The sequence below is a fragment of the Stegodyphus dumicola genome, chromosome 4 (assembly GCF_044657685.1).
Source record: "Stegodyphus dumicola isolate Sdum_Otavi_A_Nest chromosome 4, ASM4465768v1".
In the NCBI taxonomy this organism is placed as follows: domain Eukaryota; kingdom Metazoa; phylum Arthropoda; class Arachnida; order Araneae; family Eresidae; genus Stegodyphus; species Stegodyphus dumicola.
In genome coordinates, this window is record NC_140771.1 from 231,524,937 (window position 1) to 231,548,388 (window position 23,452).

Genomic DNA, 23,452 nt, shown 5'->3' on the forward strand with positions numbered 1-23,452 from the left:
ATGTGCCATAGTGAGCCGGTCAACAGCAAGCTAGATAAATCGAAGATTCCTTGCACGACTGCTGGAAAGGATGCAACTTATTTCCAAGGGTTTCTAGCTCCCAGGTTCTTCTCTTCTCGATATACGTTACTTTGGAAAAAGAAATTGCTTGTACAATCAACGTGGTCTTGTTTCAATGAGTTAATGAGGAGTGACAAAATAAATATATATGTAAATTAAAATGACTACTGAAGTTTTGTTGCGTTAATTGATAAGGGCGGTTGCAAATTGATGTGTAGTAGCGCGTTGACTTTCTGTCCAGCTTTCCGAAGTTCGTTGTGCTGCTGAGATGAAGTGAGCTATAGCATGTTTACCATCTCATTACTGAATATTAGAAGTACTTGTAGGGAGTAAAGTCGGCCGAAATGTGATGCTGACTGACCAACGTGCATCGATTCTTGACGAGGTCTGGTAACTGTGGAGCCTTTATTCTCATGATTTTAATTCAGATATGTTGCGGAATAGGTGTCTTTTTAAAGGTCGTTGCAAATTTTTTGGCCGAAGGAACACATCTGGGATTAAAAGTAATCGTGGGCTGCAAGTAAAGCTTATTCGGTGTACTAAACGATTTCTGCTGAAAATGGTTCTCAAACTATCCACTAAGTAAGAACAGTTTTTCCCAAAAGGCCAAATTTTGCTAATTAAATGTGATATACGGTCTAGAAAATTCTGTACTGATTTGATAAAGCTAAAAGCTATGAAACAGTTAACAAGTTTGTAAATTCAAAATTTATTGAAAATTCGAATTTATTTAGTTAGGTTCATTAAAAAAGAGGAATAAGCAATTACTGGAAATATAATTATTGTTCTCGAGCCATACAAAAATGATTGGCAGCGGGTTTAAGTTTGCCTGGGCTGAAGTGTTTTTAGTAATTTGACATATTAACTTTACAGCAGAGGATACATGTTCGTGAGTTTTTCCCCTAAATAATAATAATTTTGTAATTTGTTATTTTCAGAAATGCTAGTGTAGAAATTAAATTTTCAGTTAAAAGTAAATAGTTCTTCGCATAATATAAATCAGATGTTTTATCATTCGTGGATAAAAGGAAAGTTGATGGATCAAACTTGGGAATAACTGGTGTCATGGTTCTAATTCGAGATTTAGTTTTGTTAGATCTACTTTGGGATTTACTGGTATTTTGTCACCACGATATAGGGGTTTATTTTAATTTCCTAAAAGTTATTTTTATTTTTAAACATGCTTTCCTTTACTTTCTCATTTCCTGGCAGAATGAGTTTTCAGGATCGAGTTTGAAGTAAATGAGGTAGATCTAGTGTTTAAGTTGAAGTGTCCGTCACTTCAGTAGAAAGAGTTTAGAAGTTCTTAGCAGAGCGTTTTCTGTCTTCTGGCCACGTCAATGATTTAAGCTAATCTTAATACGTTCGGCCGTGTTGTTACGTGCATGCTAATATTTGCCAGTGTTTTTCAATAAGGGCGAATTCTGTTAGTTATTTCTGTGCAGCTTTGGCCGGTTTTTCGTTAGTTAGCATAGCAGTATATTAGTTTATAATCTTAAGTTAAAGCCCAAGGTGGAGGCTTCCTGTAACCCCCAGAGGGGCCATCTGTGAGTATTTCGAGTTAAATAAAAGGGTAATTTAACCCTTCTTTGGACTTGTTATTGAAGCATTAGAATCAAGCAATTAGTCGCTAACAGTTCTTAAGGATTGTAGCTGTTAAAGACTACAAATTTAGCTAGAATATTCTAACGAAAAGTAATAACTACAACCAATCAAAATGATTTGAACCTTTGAAAGTTGGCAGTGGTGATTATATATTATGATCTAATTTAAATAGTTTACGTCTAAACAGCATGTAAACTTATTTTAACCACATAGCACTCTTTGGATAATGAAATATTCGTTAGACAGTTACCATATTCAAGTTAAGGCAAAATAAACTTTTGCTTTCCATATTGATTGAGGTCTAGCTTAGCTTGAAGTTTGAAGAAAATTAAACTGATATATATGTGCTACTTGGAATGCATTTCGTTAAAAAAATACCTAATCATTATTTTGGATTGGTCTCATTATACATCCTCAGATGTTGTGGACAATGGCCAATCTTCAATAAGACTGAGTAATTTTGTTTTTTAATTCAAAATAGATTGTATTGAAACTTATGTTGTTTTGGATACTTTATATTTCGAACTGTAATTTTCGTCTCTTTCGGGATTGAGAGATTAGTTGAAATATTTTCATATCCAAATGCAGGTCTTAGATATTAATATTTAGGTTAAACGTATTCTATCTGTATGAAATTTAATTGGTTTCTGTTCTGCAGGTGTATGATCTAAATGCATTTCTCATGTGAAAAGAAAATAACATATCTAATGTTCCGTATTGACCTAAATGTATGTTATCATCAAATGCAATGCGATGGGTCTGGAATATCACGCATCCATTTGCATAAATTTAATCTTCATAATGTATTTGCCTGCAGTATTTTTATCAGTATTTAATACACGTCCTCTTTCTAAGAAAGTAAATTCAGCTACTGGAAATTAATCTGAATGCTAAATATGTGCTACTTCTGAAAGATATATAATAGATTTCATTTCCATCGCAAGTCCATTTTGGTATTGAAAAATCTTGCAAAAATCTAAAGCCTCTATAAAAGTAAACCACGAGTTTATTATAAACGCAAGAAAGAGGATAAGAGTTAACCAACTTACTAATTCAGAATTCAAACAACAAAAATTATTTATTCGGCGTGTTATTGTGTCTTAGTTAACCAACTTATTATGTATGTAAACCCTAGCATATAGGGTCTATAACTTATTGGCCTATTATAGAAAAATAATTGCGAAAAATATATAAATAATAAAAATACAAAGCTATTGTTATGGGAATTAATGGAATTTCTTACATTATCAAACTTTAATGTGCGATTATCACATTTTAATATGTTTCTGAAACACATGTAACCGTTAGTCATTTTCAATCTAAATACTTTTCAGAATTAATTATGAAAGATCTCGCTCGTTAGAATTACCGGCATTAAATCTCTGCAGTATTAGTCCTCCCAGTGAATATACCCGAGATGGCCAAACTTCAAGACGATGGAAGCCGCATTATAGATTTTATGAACGTTCGAGAGCCGCAAGTCCAAATTTTTATCACTTCAAAAATAATGAGACAGTTTTTGGATATGAAGAAACTTTTGAAGTAAATTAATGAATATTTAAATAACATGATTACATATAAATATGAATAAATACATCTTATGTGTTCAGAAAAGTTAAGTCCAAAGAAAATAAAAATTTGTAACTCGTGTATTGCGAAACTGAGTGTTTTCTCTTCAGAAACCAAATATTTCCTTGTGATTTCCTTTGTATCTCTCCATTTATAATTATTATTGATTCATTTTAGTAGAAATAAAATGAATTGGAAGCATATTAATTGGTTTACAATTACATAAAAAATTTTATTTGAGAAATTACAAATTATTATTTAAAAGATTTTTTTTTTTTAAGTCTAAAGTGGCTTTGTCCCTGAGGGACTATTGTTTTCATTTTGCGATTTTGCGTCGAAGAATCACTCTGAATGTCCGTTTCACTTTTCAAACTGTTGCCATCAAATATTATCGCCCTGTATTATTTCTGAAGGAATTAAATAATGAGGAATCTGAAAAAATGTATGTATGTTTCTCGCATTGTGATAAAACAACGGTACCTACTGCCATTCAATTTTGAATGACGTAATCCTACTGCGAATATGGGCATATGGAAGACCAAATTTGAAATCTGGAATTTGTTTAATTGCCGATTTAGTATTTTGAAAAATTTCAACGAATTTTCGATTAACAAACTCAAGGATTTCAAAGCGAGCAACGACAACGTTGTACAGAAAAAAAAATTATCTCCAGCGTGCGAGACTCTGTATCGGAAATTCTAAATATATGCTCAATTTAAAATTATTTTGCGATATTGCTCTTGAACGGAATTTTGTGGTTTAAGTGCGAAGAATATGATATTTAATAAATAAAAGTAACACATACACACACACAAAAAAAACCCCTTTACGTAATTTTAAAAATCTAACACCTTTCAGATTTTCTTTTTTTTTTTTTTTTTTTTTTTTTATTTTATTTCAAAATCCTGAGCGGACTTTTAGAAAGGATAAATTAAATGATTCATGTCGCCGCGTACTGCAGAGAAACTGTTATACGGAAGTGTGTATGTGTGTATTTAATTATGGCAAAGCACACTAGGGCTATCTGCCTAAGAGGAGGGATGCCTTTCGTGGAGGACTTTCTAAGGGAAACTGGCTCGTATACACGTTACACATGGGGAAAACCACGAAAACACCCATGCAGCCAGCCCGTTCGCGGGATTCCAACCTCGGACCGAACTACCAGTGTTCAGCGACTTTACCGCTCGGCCGCTGGTGGGCTGAAACTGTTATACGAAAAAGAATATTTATTTAAACATAAGCTATTAACTTGTTTAGGCTTTTTCTTAAAGTAATTTTGTTTTTCTCTGTATACTGTATTATATAATATATACATTAAATTGTGAGCATAGTATAGATATGTATCATCTTGTATAAAATTGAATTATAAGTTCCCTGCAATACAGTACTGTGTAATATATATTAAATTGTGAGCATCGTATAGGTATGCGTCGTATAAAATTGCACTAATATAGGAAATATACAGTTGGTATAGTAATATAAATAGTGTTTTATTAACTTTGCATTAACTATTATATTGAACAATATGGCTTATTGATCTTATATTGAATTATCTATCTTGTCTTGCATCTCGTACAGAATCATTAGTATCGTTTTACCTTGTATTGGTATATATCTGTATATGTGTATGTATGTATGTGTGTATGCGTGTATATATAGTTGTATAATGTATCCTCTTTACCTTGTATTGGTATTTATATAGTTGCATAATGTATTTATGTATTGTATCCCTGCTTTGTACACTAACTATTGTATTGAACTTACCATCAGTATTAAGATCATTACATCATCGATATCATACTATCAGCATTATTATCAGCCTAGTATATAGCAGCAGTAGCAGTTTTGTAATATTTAGCATTGTATCAGTTTGTAGTACTGTTTGTAAGTATTCTAGTAGTAGTTTTGTAGTATTGTAGTATGTAGCAGTAGTAGTTTTGTAATGGTGTTTACTCCTTTGGTTTTCTATTGTTATCGCTATCTGTATGTGTTTTGTTCTAATTATGTCTATGTGATTCTAGTATTTATTCAAAACTGGCACTTGCACCTTTGTAATCTTATGCTTTGTCAAAACTTCAAATGTACCCTTTATTTATCTATTTATTTTATTTTTTTTTTGAGCCCTTGTCTGGCCATGTATTTGTTGAATTTTGACTCAATAAATACTAGGCCCGGGCGGTTGGTGTGAACATGCTTCTGGGGGCTTCTTTGGTCTTTTGGACTGCCACCTGGAGGGCCTGGTCGCTGGGTTTCGGTGTATGGTGCGAGGCGCCTGTGTGGCCCTTCTGGCTCAAGATAGAGGTGGACGTGTTGCATATGCCAATTAACCATTACGGTAAAGGGATGGTGCACACGTCCCCCGTCAACTATCAACTATCAGCTAACTATACAATTAATATAAAAACCAACGTACTGAGTCATTCAGATCTTTGGATCCTAACCTAAGAAATCGTTAATTTTTTTTTTTTTCCCGAAACTTTGAAATAACTACTTTTACTGATGACCAATATAGAAGAATTCGCCCCCCCCCGAAAAAAAAAGAAGATGATTGCAATTTCAGTGGTATTTGAATAATCAGTATCTCTCATCATAGCCCTGACTGATACAGTATTTCAGCGAGGCATCTAACGGAATATACCAGAATATTTTAGTAATCAGTACTCTGCGCATCATACAAAATTCTCGAAATTATCTCTCGAATCATCTGGATAATTTTGGATAATAGATAACGTTACTCATGCCGAACTTTAGAAATTTTGCCTATGACGCTGTTTTAGTGTGCCAGACAATGCATAGAGAAGAAGGTGATCATATGTTAAGAATATAACAACATTTGAAATGAAAAACAGAGCGAAAAAGATTGCAGAAGCATATATATGTATTAATTATAACGTTCCTCTAATTCTTTATTACAAAGGTTGGCTTTAATATTACTGAATTGCATTTTATCTTTCCTTTTTCATTACTTTATCTAGCTGCACGTTATTCACGCATGGCAAGTTCTTTTCTCGGAATAAGACGAGAAAGTTTTTTGCAAAGTATGGACACTATCCCTAGACTGTTAACAGAGACACAAGCTGGGAAGTTCCAATAGGGCGAAAGCTCAATTAAAAGTGGCAGCCGAGATAATCATTGTTCATAATGCTATCCTGTAATAACGTCTCCCCCCTCTCAAGAAACAAACTCCACCCCTTAAATTATTACCTCTAACTTGAGGCTGCAATTTTGTCTTGGCTATAGATGCCATTGATTAACTAATATTGGATGTTTCTTTCGATGTATCTTCGTTAAAACTGTGCCAAGTCAGTTCTTTTTGCTGAAGGATAATGTGTTTCGCCGACTAGTTGTTTTAAGAGGCCGGAGAAGACCAGCAATCATAATATTCAGATTTAATCGCATTCCACATTTTAAACTGAATTTTATCTAAAATTCCGTCCGTTGCATTGAAACAGTGATGGATAATATTTTAAGTCTCAGACATTTATCTAAACAATTGCTTTTGATATTTTATCTTTTCAGATGAAGTCTGATTTTTTTTCCTCTCTCTACGTTGTTCTTGTACAATTGAAATTTCAATCATTTAAAACTTTATTTTTAAATTTAATATGGAGAAAGATATATCTGGCTTTACAGTTGTATCTTAAAGGATAAAATTGATAAAAATATAGCACACTGATAGCCTTAAAATCCAGTTTTCTGCCTTTAAGTATTTTAATAAATTTTATTTATTTATATTTATTCCTTTTTTACTTCCTTGTACGAAGTAAAAAGGAAGTATTGTAATCGCGAAAAGTTTCAGGCAGCATATTTCAACGAAAATATCCATTTTAACCGCTATCGAATGCAATTTAACGATGTTTTTGCGTGATATCTGTACGTAAAGACAGAATAAAATACTTTTTTCCTTCAAAAGAATTATAAAACTGCTTTAAAATTAATTCTGAAGAGAATTTTTCGTGGCGTCTGTACGAACGTATGTACGTACGTGCGTACGTACGTATCTCGCATAACTCCAAAAATGGGAGCCTCAGAACGTTGAAATTTTGTATATACTACTGCTATAACATGTAGATGTGCACCTCGTATTTTGCTTGCGATCGGCGCACCAAACGTATATAAATATATTTATACATATATCCACTCTGTTACCCGGCTCAGTGATCACAGTTTCTTTACTCTTATATGTTCGTAAATTGTACATTTTTTGCTTTAAAAATTATTGTATTATGTTGATTTTATCTTCCGATTAAGGTTTTTACGCATTTAGAATATCTGTATGCAATATTTTGAGAATTATGAACAATTTTAAAGTTGTCTAAGTGCCGCTAAGCCTTTTTTTTTTTTTTTTTTTTATGGCGGCCATTGATGTTTACATTTGAAACAGGAGACTAGTGGATTTGTTGCCAATCTAGAGAAACTTAGCCTCGCAACAACAAAGATAACGCATTCATTTATTATTGCCAATTAAATCGTGCTTAATTCTTTCTGGAATTTTTTCGAGGAAATAAGTGTTTAAGATTTACTTCGTAATTTTTAATATAGATATTTTTAGTTTTTATGTAATTTTGCCTTCTCGCGAAGTTAGAACTGAATTAATTGAATGAGAAATACTCAATCGTCTGTGAAAAACTGTTTCTTTTTTGTTTTGTTTGCTTAATTTCTTTTATATATCGTTCTAGCTTTATTATAGTATTTAAATAGAACATGTGGCAACGATTAGACAATTTTTTTCTTTAAGTGATATAAATTTTGTGCATTGTGAGTTATAATATGAACGAAATACTATATAAGTTAACTGTTATATAATTATTGCATTATATAACAGTTCAATCCAATAAGTTTAAATGAAAGGCAATAAAAAATGCGTATAATTTAATATTCCGTACAAGGAAATCATGTGGTGTACACATCAGATTTTTTTATAGAAAGCTAAGGAACCAAGTTTATGCACTTTTTCAGAGATACTTCATATAATTTACATATATGTATGCTAACATGACAATAAATACAGTATGTTCATCGGCATGAAAATCTTGTACGGAGTTAAACTTGAGTATAGACTTTCTGTGTTGTAAAAACACGAGGGTACCATTTACTATAAATGTTTTAAAAAAAAACATTTTATATTACGCCCAAAGACCACAGTGTCGTTTTTTTTTAACCTTTTGTGTGCTACCTTTATTTATTAATATCATGCTCTTCGCAGTTAAATAGCATAAAATTCAGTTCAACTACACTACCACTAAATATTTAAAAACAGCATATGTTTAGAATTTTCAATAGATAGTCACGCGCGCTGGAGATATTTTCCCCCCGTACAGTGTTACCATTGCTCGCTTTGAAATCACTGAGTTTGTTAATCACAAATTCGTTAAAAGGTTTACAAAATATGAAGCAAATAATAAGACAAATTCGAAATTCAAAATTCGCACTTCTAAGTGTTCCATGTCCGGTTGGAAGATTACGTTATTCAAAAATTGATGACTCTAGTTACCGTCGTTTTTTCACAATACGAGAAACATACATGCATTCATGCAGATTCTTAATTATTTAATTTCTTTAAATATAATACAGGGCAATAATATTTAGTGACAACAATTAAAAAAGTGATTCGAGGTTTATAGTGAAACGCCACAAAATGCCATTGCGAGAATAATAGGCCTTCTGAGCTAATGCTCCTTTGGGCTAATAAATATTTATAAAAGAATTTTTGAGTTTTCAAATTCTATTATTTAAACGTGAACTGACTTTAATTGTATAACCTTTTGATATAGTTTTTTAATCTTGCTTTTCTTTGTGTGCGTATTTCTTTTTTTAGATTGCTATATGTACCGTAATTTTTAAAATTATTGCTTCACAAGTAACATTATAACTATAAACCAGTGCTGGAGCAAAAGTGGGTAATTTCATGCAGATTTTCTATCTTTCATCGCGAATGAGAAACATGAAGCTTAAAATGGCAATGTATTAATCGCAGGCTTGATTTTCATTATAAAAAATATTTAATTAAATCAGCTCACTTTTGATTTAAAATTTGGTTAGATTTATAAAATTTAGAATTAAAAACTACTTTTTCATTAAAATAGTTTCAAAATTTTATACCTGTCTCATGGACATATTAATCAGTTATACATAAATTAATGAGAAAATAACGTTATATATTTTATTATATATCACCATGCACAAAAATGTTTTGAATTGCGGGGGGGGAAGGGTCTGATATTTTATGCTGTCAATGTTATTATCACATATCACTATTGTTACCACAGTTTCATTTTCCTTAAAATTTTCGATTTGCTATTATTTTATTGCTAAAACTATCTAACAAATCTTATTGAAAACATATTTCCTTTCATAATTTTGTAAGGTATGTCATTTTTATTAAAATTTAATTTAAATTAAATTGGCAAAAAGCATTTAATAAATACAAGTTTTAAAAGAAATTCCACGATGTTATAAAAAACAATTCAAATGCGAAGCTATAACATTTTTTCATTTTCCCCAATGATGATTTATTTTTATTTGGATTACTGCCTTTCTGAATCTAAAAGCAATGTTGTTTCCTTCCTTATATTCTGATATTATACTTCTAACTAGCGTCTTTCTTTCATTTTCTCCTTTCTCACTGATATTTTATTTTTTATCGTGTACCACACATCACTAATAACTAACTGCCTGAAGTATTTTGCTTCTGGAAAGTGTTTTTTTTTGTAATCCAGAATACCAAACAGATTCTTGCTGTCAGTTGCATACTGAAATTTAAAACTGAATGAAAGAAGAAATGTAATAAAAAAGATCTTGGAATGTGAAAAGAATAGCTATGAGTGGATCGTGAGCTTCAATTGCATTTAAATGCACATTCTTAACGAGGCGGCACATTACATACATGAAGAAAAGTATGGAAAAGTAACGAGAATCTAACGATATTCGCTGCTGAATCTAAAATGTAATCTTAAACATGTTATATATCAGGATGGTATATTTCTGTTCCTAAACCAGTCTGCGATGATTGCAATTTCGTAACAACAAATGCTTAATTCTATTTTCCTGTTTTGGGTGGCGTTATGCTGAATAAAAATATACCATGGTTTTTGTATTGCTGATGGCATGCAAATGCTATTGCAGATGTTAGACGCGTGGAAATCCCTTTTTAAGAAATATTGTTTTATGTTTTAGTTCAATTGCGCTTCTCTAAATTAACAACTGTTTTCATGTTTCGCATAAATACTTTTAATAAATTATTTAATATCATTAGGTTGTTTTATATTAAACACTACAAAAGAATATGAATATATATACACATATTTCGTTATCGCGTTGCGTTTCTCAAAAGAGAATACATCAATACTAGTTTGCAGGCTTCATCATATTAAAATGGCAACGAATTCCAAACTTATTTTAATTTCAAAATTTCGATTTTGATTTATAGAACATATTATCACACAGTTTTATTTTATCAAAGGTTTATAAGTTACTTTTCTTCGTTATATAAAATATTTTCTCCCTCTTTCTCGCATGCCTTTGTGGTGTAACTGGAAGCGTGCTCGACGAGTATTCGGCAGACCAGAGTTTGAATCCCGGCGAAGGCTTTGCAAATTTTTCTTGTCTCCTGCTTCAAAACATTCTAAAAGACTTTACAAGTGGCGACAGAATTAAAAGGTGGTGAACTATAATTCGTCACTAGGAGAATTTGGCGATTGGGTTCCCTAATTTTCAGTCGCTCTTTAAACGGGGGGTATATAAAGTATTTTCTCCCTCTTTTCCACATGCCTTCCGTGTGTAACTGAAAGAGCACTCGAATCGTATTCCGAAGGTCTAAAGTTCTAATCTCGGCGAGGGCATTGCGAATTTTTTCAAGTTCCTAACTTTGAAAAAAGACCTAATGTTTTTACAGTTATATGCAGATAAATAAATACGTTTTGAGTTTTTTCAGTTTCCTAACTTCGAAAAAAGACCTAATGACAGTTACATGCAGGTGAATAAATAACTTTCAAGTTGAACGTAAACTTCAGTACAAATTAGAAAAAAGACCTAATGATTTTACAGTTATATGCAGATAAATAAGTAAGTTTTGAGTTTTTTCAGTTTCCTAAGTTTGAAAAAAAGACCTAATGTCTCTACAGTTACAATCAGGTAAATAAATAACTTTCGAGTTGAGCGTAAACTTCAGTACAAATTAGAAGAATTTTGAAAAAAGACTTAATGATTTTACAGTTATATGCAGATAAATAAATAAGTTTTGAGTTTTTCAGTTTCCTAACTTTGAAAAAAGACCTAATGACTCTACAGTTACATACAGGTAAATAAATAACTTTCGAGTTGAGCGTAAACTTCAGTACAAATTAGAAAGAAGACGTAATGATTTTACAGTTTTACAGGTAAATAAATAAGTTTTGAGTTTTCACAGTTTCCTAAATTTGAAAAAAGACCTAATTACTCTACAGTTACATACAGGTAAATAAATAACTTTCGAGTTGAGCGTAAACTTCAGTACAAATTAGAAAAAAGACGTAATGACTTTACAGTTATACAGGTAAATAAATAAGTTTTGAGTTTTCACAGTTTCCTAAATTTGAAAAAAGACCTAAAGACTCTACAGTTACATACAGGTAAATAAATAAAACTTCAGTACAAATTAGAAAAAAGACGTAATGATTTTACAGTTATATACAGGTAAATAAATAAGTTTTGAGTTTTCACAGTTTCCTAAATTTGAAAAAAGACCTAAAAACTCTACTGTTACATGCAGTTAAATAAATAACTTTCGAGTTGAACGAAAACTTCAGTACAAATTAGAAAAAAGACCTAATGATTTTACAGTTATATGCAGATAAAAAAATAAGTTTTGAGTTTTTTCAGTTTCCTAACTTTGAAAAAAGACCTAATGAGTCTACAGTTACATACAGGTAAATAAATAACTTTCGAGTTGAGCGTAAACTTCAGTACAAATTAGAAAAAAGACGTAATGATTTTACAGTTATATGCAGATAAATAAATAAGCTTTTGAGTTTTCACAGTTTCCTAAATTTGAAAAAAAGACCTAATGACTCTACAGTTACATGCAGTTAAATAAATAACTTTCGAGTTGAACGTAAACTTCAGTATAAATTAGAAAAAAGACCTAATGATTTTACAGTTATATGCAGATAAATAAATAAGTTTTTGAGTTTTCACAGTTTCCTAAATTTGAAAAAAAGACCTAATGACTCTACAGTTACATGCAGTTAAATAAATAACTTTCGAGTTGAACGTAAACTTCAGGACAGATTAGAAAAAAGACCTAATGATTTTACAGTTATATGCAGATAAATAAATAAGTTTTGAGTTTTTTCAGTTTCCTAACTTTGAAAAAAGACCTAATGACTATACAGTTACATACAGGTAAATAAATAACTTTCGAGTTGAGCGTAAACTTCAGTACAAATTAAAAGAAAACAACCAGAACTACTCTTTTAATGTATCTTAAAATGGAAATTAATTTCATTAAAAAAATGTTTTGTCTGATTCGATAAAATGAGCAAACTACCATTACCAGTATCATGCAATAAATGTTTTCAATTAGTACGAAGTAATAAAATATATTTTCGTCAATTATTTTCGCTATTATGTATCAGTTGTAGATACAATATCATCAGTTATCTATTTCATCAGTTATAGAGACAGTGTGACAGAGATTCTTTGCCACGAATTTAATGTTATTAATCTATAAAAGAAATGATTTTGTTTAATATCATGTGTATTTGTAGGAATTATTATTTGCAAAAGCAAAATACTTAGGTTGAATATTAATTTAAAAATGAGGAAATTTTAGTTAGGTGAACTTTCTAATTTAGCAATATGGTCAATAATTATGTTATTGTGGGTTTATTTTAGTATTATTAAATGTATCGTTTAATAAAATAATTGAGAAAAGACTCTGGCATTACATACGCTGAAATTCAGATAAGAAATAGGAAAACGTGTATATATTAAGCATAGTTGATAATAAAATTTAAAAGAAATGTCTCATTATTAAACTTTAAAAACCACTTGACCGGACTTCAGGCTCGTTGTGTCTATTCAGCCTTCTTTACCACAGAGGCACTATACACTTAACATGAAATTCTTAGGAATTTTTCCATGTGGCCTTCGCTGGAACATTCATGCCTTTTCTGGGATTCGAAACCAGGTCCATCGATACCGTAGCCAATATCACTAAAACCGTAGCCAATATCACACATTGCCTGGGCGGTTTTTTTTTTTTTTTTTTTTTTTTTTTAACAGCAAAGTATTTGAAACTACTCAGCTGTGTGATGCAGAACTTCGGTGCACTCTACTAATCTGTGTATTCGTTACAGAAGATTATATGGCACTGATAAGTAAATTGAGTTAATAATTGAAAGTAATAACTGAAATATGCCAAAACATCCATATCTCGGTTGAATGAAATAGCAAATCAGATCAATAACCTGCATTTCATATTCTATGTACGCGGTTCTAATCAAATCATTTGTGATAAATAACATGAAAACGTATTCAGAAGGAACACTGGTAGTAATTCCTATTTGTTTAAGATATTCACAATTTATTTATTAATTAATTACAAAGTTAATGTTGAATTCAACAAAATAAAAGATAAAAAAAGTATTGCATTTGAATTAAGGTACAAATTGCATTAACAAAACAAAACAAGAGGAGGGGAAAGTTCGAAAGATTTTTAGTCCAAAGGGGGAATTTGCTCAGAAGGACTACTAATTTCGTTTCGGCATTTTGCGTCGATTCCCCATAAGCGTTGTTTCACTTTGCAAACGGCTGCCGCCAAATATTACAGCTATATTATATTTAAAAAAAAAATTTAAAAAAAAAAAAAAAAATCTGAAATGTTTCAGATTACGTCCAAAGGGGCGTTTTTTAACATTTTGTGTGTTACCTTTCTTTATTAAATATCATGTTCCTCGCACTTAAACCATAAGATCCAGTGCAACAGCAATATCGCAAAATAGTTTTAAAACGAGCATATCTTTAGAATTTCCGATACAGAGACTCACGCCTGGAGATAAAATTGTTTTTTCTGCACAACGTTGCCATTGCTCGCTTTGAAATCCTCGAGTTTGTTAATCAAAAATTCGTCAAAGTTTTAAAAAATAGGAAATCGATCATAAAACAAATTTCAAATTTCAAATTTGGTCTTCCACATGCTCATATTCGTTGGAGGATTACGTTATTCAAAATTCGATGACTCTATGTACCGTTGTTTTATCACAATACGAGAAATATACATACATTTATGCAGGTTTTTCATTATTTAATTTCTTCAAATATAATGCAGGACTTTAACATTTTGTGGCAACAGTTTGAAAAGTGAACCGACATTTATGTGTGTGTGTGTGTGTGATTATGGCAAAGCCTCGAGGGCTATCTGCCTAAGAGGAGGGATGCCTTCGTGGAGGACTTTCAAGGGAAACTGGCTCGTATACACGTTACACATGGGGAAAACTACGAAAACGCCCATGCAGCCAGCCCGTTCGCGGGATTCGAACCTCGGACCGAACTACCAGTGTTCAGCGACTTTACCGCTCGGCCGCTGGTGGGCGAACCGACATTTATGAGTCCGACGCAAAATGCCAAACGAAACTAATAGTCCTTCGGGATTCAAATCCCTTTGGACTAATAATGAAGAATCTGCATAAGTGTTTCTCGCATTGTGATAAAACAACGGTACGTAGAGCCATCCAATTTTTAATGACATAATCCTACTGCGAATATGGGCATCTGTAAGCCCAAATTTGAAATTTGGAATTTGTTTTATTATCGATTTCATATTTTGTAAATTTTAACGAATTTTTGATTAATAAACTCAAGGATTTCAAAGCGAGTAATGACGACGTTGTACATAAAAAAAAACACTTTTATCTCCAGCGCGTGAGACTGTGTGTCTGAAATTCTAAAGATATGCTCATTTTAAAATTACTTTGCGATATTGCTGTTGAACTGAATTTTAATTATGGTTTAAGTGCGAAGAACATGATATTTAAAAAAAAAATAACACACAAAATGTTAAAAAAACACACCTTTGGATAAAATCTGAAACCTTTCAGATTTTTTATTTTTTTATGAAATTTTACATGTTTTTTTTTTTTTTTTTTTTTTCTTTTTCCTCTCTCTCAGATATTGCTGATATTTATAAAGACGTTAGATGTTACTTCTTTCTTTTATAATTTTATTGCGTTATTTCCTAGCTTGCATAAAGTGAGATATGTTGAAAGTTGGCAAAGAATACGTAATATGGTAGGCTTAATTACGTTAAAGCTATTTCTGAATTTATGTAGTAGTTGCAACAATGCGAGTATTAACTTCATTTCACGAAGAAATCGCTGAACCAAATAAGTAATTATTAGATGAAATCCACTTAATAGTTGTTCGCTTCAGCTTTCCTGAGTTTTATGTTTGGTGGACGTCACGGCATTTATTGATACGACGACTAACAGACTTTTCGTCGGCATCCGTTACTCTCTCTCCGCACGAAAACTTCTTTTGTGATTAATCGATTACGCGAAGTCGATAGAGTAGGTTGTTGAGCGGACATCGATTAATCGAATTGGTGTCCGATTAATGGTTTCTTCGATCGTTTATTAACAGACGGTTGAATAATTACCGGTTCATGTAACTTTGCTGATCGATTATGTGGTGCTCATGAATGATCGTTTCGTTAATTACTGCTTTAAATTTTTAGCAGACGACAATGACTAATATTCCTCCAGTCTTCCTTCTGTTCCACTACAGTCGCCCGGGCTACTTTTAAATTACGAACCTTCTTCAATCCCGATAGTATTTAGCTGCATACTGTATTCATTTATTGCATTTTAAAAGTCATTAATTTAATGGACAAATACTGAAGTAGTTTTTCGATTGCAGATATTTTATTCGAACGATTATCTGTTTCCGAAATCCAAAGAATTTCCGGCACTGTTTGAAGTTTTATTTCCTCCACATGCGTTAAGTTTTCGGGAACGGGTTGTTCTATTATGAGTGCACATAAGTTGCGTTTCTTATCAGATAACATGCATGGATTGTGTATCTTTTAAGTAACTGAACTTGAATTCCTTTATTTAAAGAGAAAAGCTTTTATTTTCTTCGTTGATGAGAGGAAAATTCTCGATGTTTTCCGAGATTAAAAAGAAAAGGCAGCCGCGAATAGAGTAGAAAATTATTTCATGCTCTTTTCTGCTTCGTAAATGGAAGGGAAATGAAGTCATTATGTTGTAGTTCTTGTTATCGTTTCATCGCAATCTTCAAATCGTGCAGTGGTGGCTGAAATTAAACGAAGAACATGCTTTTGTTTCTTTAAAAGGAGCTGAAGATGGAACTTGGAAGAATAATAACGGGGAGCGTAATAATACATGAAACATTTTAATGCACCATTTTAATAAGTTGTGTTTAAATACAATAAATGCTTGTAATTTTTACTGGAGATATACTGGGGTACATAAAGTACTAATCTTTTGTAACGTTATTTGATATACAGAGGTTTCGGATATTACGCGGTTATTATAAATAAAATTATTCAGGAACGAATAAGTAACAACTTATAAAGTTATTATAAATAACAACCAAACATTATATAAACTGACAGTGAATTATCGCTTCGTCTAAAATTACAACTGAGACTTGAAAAGTGTGTAATTATTACTAAACTTTAATAATGTAATTGTATTTAATAATGCAATTTATTCTCCTCTCCCTTAACCTCCCCCTTAAAATTTAATGTAATTATTGTTTAATAATATAATTAAACTTTAATAATGTAACTATGTAATTATTATTAAACTTTTAATAAAACTAACAAAGAACAGAAGGCATATTTGATGCTTACAACTCAGGCAGAACTTGTGGCGGGATAACTTAAGGGGACTCATACACCTTAAAACCCATTGGATGTTCGAATAGGTGACTATTGCAAGAATTGGGATAACTTATTTATTTTAAAAGCAATTACTACCAACTTTTTACAGCTGACTACATAATATAGCTGCTTTCTGAAATAGAAATCAGAAAGTTTGTGTTGCCACAAATATTTTTATTATTTAATCCGCTTTGTGACAACATTTTTCGTCATGTTTCCAACTTGCGCGCACAGTTTAAAACATTTTGTTTCATAATTTAATTCCATATTTAATATATAGCTTTTATAACATTTGGAAATTACTGTGAACCTAAAATTCTAAAAATTTCATGTTAAATTTTTATTTTATTTTGAGTTAAGTTTATAAAATGTATTTTATTAACATAATTTTTAATGTTTTCGTCCATAAAATTTTTCAATGTTAAAATATTCATCAGATTTTTGGTTCAGTTAGAAAATAGTGCCCATATAAAGAATTCCATCAAATTTCAAGTATGTACCATTCATTAGCCATTTTTAAAATATCATGCGCGCAAGGTAGAAACATGGCGAAGTATTTTGTCACAAAGAGGATTAAATTGCAAAAATATTTGTGGCAACACAAACTTTCTGGTTTCTATTTTCCAAAGCAGCTATATTATGTAGTCAGCTGTAAAAAAGTTTTAAGTAATTACTTTTAAAATAAATAAAATATCCCAATTCTTGCAACAGTCACATATTCGAAGATCATGAGGGATTTAAGGTGTATGAGTCCCCTTAAATAACAGTAAGTTCAAATTTAGAATAAGCTAGTAGTCAAAGACTACATAATTCAGTTTAATGCGAAGTTGGCTCTATAACCGGGGTGGATATTCAAATATCGGCAATTGCAATGCAAGTTAAGTTTAAATTTAAAATAAGTACTAGTCAAAAATTACACAATTCAATTTAACTCGAAGTTTGCTCGCTAACCTAACCGTCGTAGATATTCAAATATCGGCAATTACAATGCAAGGCTGAAGACTATAGATCTTACTTAACCTAGCAGCAACTTAGTAACATTAGTAACATGGTCTCGAGAGGCAAAACACGTTCTGTCTCATAATCTGAAAACCTCAGCTTAAATACACTCTAGCTAACTTGCATTCTGCCGAAAACCCGGAAGGGAGAAGTGATAATAAAGATTCAAAAGGTTAGATTAAGGTAATAGAACGTTACAAACTAACAACGCAACTGATATTTTTTTCCAATGTCTAAGCCCCATCCTAAGTTGCTTCCTGAAATAAAGCATCTAACCAATTAAAATTTAAGAAAATTGTATTCCATTAAAATAATGCAATTATCCGGAGTCAGATGGTTAATTTTATAAAAAAAAGTCAACGACAAATAAAAAATTGTAAAATATTTAAAAAATGTAATCTGGAAAATTAGAAAACATCCATACATTGAATATACACTGAATAAATAAATGCGTTCAAATGTACGTTATATGATTTTTATTTATAAATACATATGTACTCACACGATCGTATGTATTTATTTTCTTAGAACTATAAATTTACATAGACCAATACTTATAGTACGCAAAATAATTTTTGTCATGGAAAAGTCGTTGTCGTTTTATTGATTTTTTAATATTCGCTTTTGGCATCAATAAAATTTTTAATCAATACAGTTACGCAATTCAGAACCTTGCATAACAGAGGTATATGATTTATGGACTTCATCTGCGTCTTGTGGACTTTGAAGCTTGTGTCCACGCAATTTATGTTTGTTTCCAGTGACTTAATGTATTTTCTGATGAACAGTCTTTATGCAGTACAGTTTATAAATTTAAATAAGCATCACCGTAAAAAGCTGCACCTATACTGCAATTCTTAAATTAGCATTAAAATGCTGTATAATGGAACTTTAAGTGCATCATTTTTGTTGTGTTGGTTTCAACAATTTCTGAAACAATTATAACATTCAAGAAATAATTTAATCATTTGTTTCATATATAAGCTGTATCCTGAACCAAAGTGGGCGTTTTGAAGTCTTTCCCGATGCTTAAAAACAAGGGTAACAAAATGTATTATTACTGATTGGGAATTTCTTGATGCGTGTAGTCAGTACATCAATTTAGTACATCTTTTCAGAACTTGATGAAATAAATTATCAACAAACTTACTTCGGCGAAGTTATTATTACGTTTTATGACTGCCCAAAGAGTTTTCATTATACTGTATTTCCCTTAATAATTAGGGACCTGAATTTTTAATAGAAATGGTTTTCATTACAATGTTACGACATGTCCAGCTGCGGTAAGATAGCTTCCCAGCAAAGCAGGTTTAGCGTTGCCAGAAAATGGCAAGGCTGTGTTGCCATATTTGGCGAGAAATCGCCCATTTGGCGACAAAATTGCCGATTTGCCATAGACGGATGGAGAACCTTCTGGAACAAATTTTTACTGGTTTGGCTCAGAATATTCTCGAATGCAAGTCAGAAGCTATATAAATCCTGCTGGTTCGCAGAAAGTAAATCAGTGTCCATTCGAGTCAGTTAATAATCACTTAACAGTCAGTGAGCGAGTGTCCAGTAGTCTAGTGCAGAATTGGTCATCGAGTGCATCGAGAGAGTCTCTTAGTGTATCGCGAGTTAGTGCATTGTCGAATTTTATCTTAGAGTGTGTTGAGATCCGAGAACGATCGAACCGAGTCGGTGTATCGTCGAATGCATCGCGAGTTGTAGCGTAGAGAGTCTCTTAGAGTTTCGAGAACGACTGAGCAGAGTTGGGAGCTGCTCGAATACATTTGAGCTTTTGCCGGGAAGCTGTCTCCACCGTTATAGCCTGATAGCTTGGAGGATGTGTCGCTGATTGTTTCAGCGTGTTTATAGTAGTTCTTCGACGACTGTAAACGGGATTTTGGAGCTGTCTTGAGTAATTACTAGCTAAAAAATTGTGTTTCGATACTTCATCAGGTGCTGTTGTCGTTACTCAATCCACGAAACCGAACGTTAACAGTAGCATATAATATTTCTCATATATGAAAGCTGACATTTTGTTTTCGGTGTCGTTCTACATGCAACACTTATGAGAAATATCATTTGAAATGTATATTATCTTCAAGTAACCCATGTTTTTTTATTCCGAAAAGTGTTCTTCGTAATTAATAACAAAATGAACATTTGTTATCCGTTGCGCGAGCTGCCATCTTAAATTGGCCCTGTTGTGCTTTGGATCCTTTTGTTTTGGATGTTAAAACTGGGAGATGGTCAATTTTAATGGTTTAAAACTGGAGACAACCCCTTTCCAAGTGGCACGCTCGCTTAACCCCGTATCTTTCGAGGATGGGAACGCTCATCGGGATGGCTTTTATTAATTCGGTCGCACTCGCCCTGCTCGACAACAGAGCCGAGAGACCCAACCCAATTAGGACGGCGAGCGAAAGCCCATTCCAAGAGCCGTGCGAGTTAAAATAATTCCTTTGCATTTAATGAAGCTGCATAGTGTTCAGAAATTGGTGAACTGGGTTTTCGCTGTCTTGTTCCCATTGTATGCAAATTCACAAACGGAGTGGAGACGATTGGGGGTGTTAGAAATGATGGAATTCTGTTGAGTGTTATATGTGGAAGCGGGGCGTGATTTCTCTGAGTTATGCTTAATCCGAGTGAGTAGATGTTGTTCTCCAGTTTTAACCGCATCCGCATGAAGGAATACGTTTACGAATTGGTAATCTTTACTATGTATTTCAAAAGTTGTTCCTCATGCAGGCGTTACGTGACCGTAATTTTGGGAGGACCGAGTGATAAACTTACCTCCCCCCCAAATTGCTTCAGCTGACTTTGGATAAGTTATGATAAAGGAATACTTTACGCCAATAAAATTGTTAAGACTATAGCTTTAGATTTGTGTTAAGAGAAAATAAGGGCAAATATTTTCTGTTTACAAATAGTATTCGGAGGTCCACCTTGCATTTCAATAATTATCTTATAAGGTATTTTTCCCGCCTTCTTAGCTTGCCTTCGTGGTGTAGTGGTCTGCACACTGGGCGCGTATTCCAGAGGTCCGTGGTTCGATTCCCGGCGAAGGCGTTGCTCATTTTTCATCTCTTCTGCATCGAAATAACCTAATGTCTCTACAGTGGCGCCCGAAGTAAAAGGGTGGTGGATTCTTCACACCCAGTATTTGGCGTTTGGGTCCCCTAAAAACCGCAGTCTCCCTTTAAAAGTGGGAGTATATGAGATATTTCTCCCGTGTCACATGTTTGCAAAATTGTGCCCTAAGAATGGAGTTAAGGCTATATACAGTGCTCTAAAATGGTACAATGGGGAAATGTATAAATATTATTTTTTATAAAAATGCCACCTTTGAGGTAATTGAATTCTTGAAAACAGAACTTTGGATATGATAAAGAGGCAGAAAATGCTTGGTAACTTTAATCAGAGTCACATGACATATATCGTAAGAAATTCCTTTTTTTTTTTTTTGTGTGTGTGTGTGTGTGTGTTGCTGTTGTATTGAGTGGAGTAAATAGTTTAAAGCCACATTGAAAGAACCTAAAATAGAGAAACGGGTAAGCGTGATACAAAGCGTAATTGATGGCCATCCGTTAAATTAGGGGAAAAATAAGTAATAGAATATATTGTTGTTGTTGCTACTTGTCTGACCTGCAGTCAACCCAAGTCCACGAAATTCCTCATGGCAAGGAGCGCAAGTTCATGCCTGTCGTTGGCCACAGCCTTGAGCACCATACAGGTGAGAGTACGACTTTGCTCAGTTCCGCCTCCAGTTTTCATGGAGAACCCTCAAGGGGACGGGTCCGAAGTTCGCTCGCCCCTCCTCTCCTACAGTCAACCTCTCGAGAGGCTTTCGGCTCGTCGCATATTTAGAGTGCTCCCATGCCGCACAGACACTATACAAACATGGATTCGATCTCCGGGATTCGAGCCCGGCCCCCCCTTCGGTACGGCAGTCAGCATCGCTAACCCCTATCTCGGCTGGGTGGCATAGCAAAAATACATTATTAAAGCTAAGCTTTAACATTTCTGCATATATTGTAGAGACATTAGGTATTTTTTTGGAAGCAGGAAAGATGAAAAATTAACAAAGCCTTCGCCGAGAATTGAACCGCGAACCTCTGGAATACTCGCCCAGTGTGCTCACCACTGCACTACGAAGGCACGCCAAGAAGGTGGGGGAAGTACCTTATAATATAAACAAAGAATGTTAAACATTTCCGTTTACGAGTAAGAAGGTAATGCAAATAATCTATTAATCTATTTTTATTTAAAGATTCTGAGTGCAAAGTTTAGTGCATAATTTAGAAATTTAATGTTATGTTTTTATAATGTAATTAATGCAAAAATACATGTAGGTTTGAATGTGTTTAATAAAAAGAAACATAAGCTTGAGATATGAATTTTATGAAGGTTGAGAAAACTGAAAATTCCAAATTAAAATTACGTTATTCAGTTAAACTGTTGATTCTGCTTTAAATGATTACGGCAAAGCTTCAAAAGATGTCTGCCTAAGAGGTGGGATGCCTTCGTGAAGGACTGTCTAAGGGAAACTGGCTCATATACACGTTGCAAATAGGAAAGACTACGAATATGCCCATTTAGCCAGCCTGTTCGCGGGATTCGAGCCTTGGACCGAACTACTAGTGTTCAGCGACTTTAACCGCTCGGCCGCTGGCGAGCTATTAAGCTGGAGACAGAGCCTAATTATATCAGCTTTCAGGTGTCAGTGTAGAATCTGACTGCGATTTTTGCTTGGTGGTATGGAGATAGCTTACTTACTACCCTGTGTATTCTGATCAGATATCCTTGCTGCAGCCTGTATTTCTCTTAAACTGCAAATGTGAGCTATTCCATGAGTAATGGGAGGTACATTTAATCCATGCTAAATGCAAGACCATGGGAAATTACGTGATGTATATAACCAATAATTTAACGATTTAATTTTGTACTTAAATATTCATGCAAAACTAAAAATATATTATTCTTTCCATTAAAACTGTTATTTACCTTCTGAAACTCAAACTAGTAATTTTTAGTAATATATGTGAAGTTTCTTATGTTATTTAAATAATTTTCTATCTTTTCAGATTTTGAAGGCGTCTGGAAGCTCATATGAGTAATGTAGCTCTGGAATACCCTGATTTAAGTGGTTACTTTCCAAGTAAGCATAGTTTTCTTAGTTAAATTATATATAAAGCATTTGAAATTACTGACACAAATTCTACAAACACAAATTCTAATTTATATACATATAAAAAAGCGTCAAACATGCTATTTTGAAGGAAATCAATTTATGTAATATCTGAATTCATTTCATTATTTTTTTCTTATGATGAAAGAACGTAAAATGCATTA

General features: G+C 32.7%; 1 pseudogene; it reads left to right on the forward strand.

Moving 5' to 3' along the window:
• Positions 1-23,452, forward strand: part of LOC146997837 (toll-like receptor Tollo pseudogene) — a 205,050-nt pseudogene that overhangs the window by 54,834 nt on the left and 126,764 nt on the right.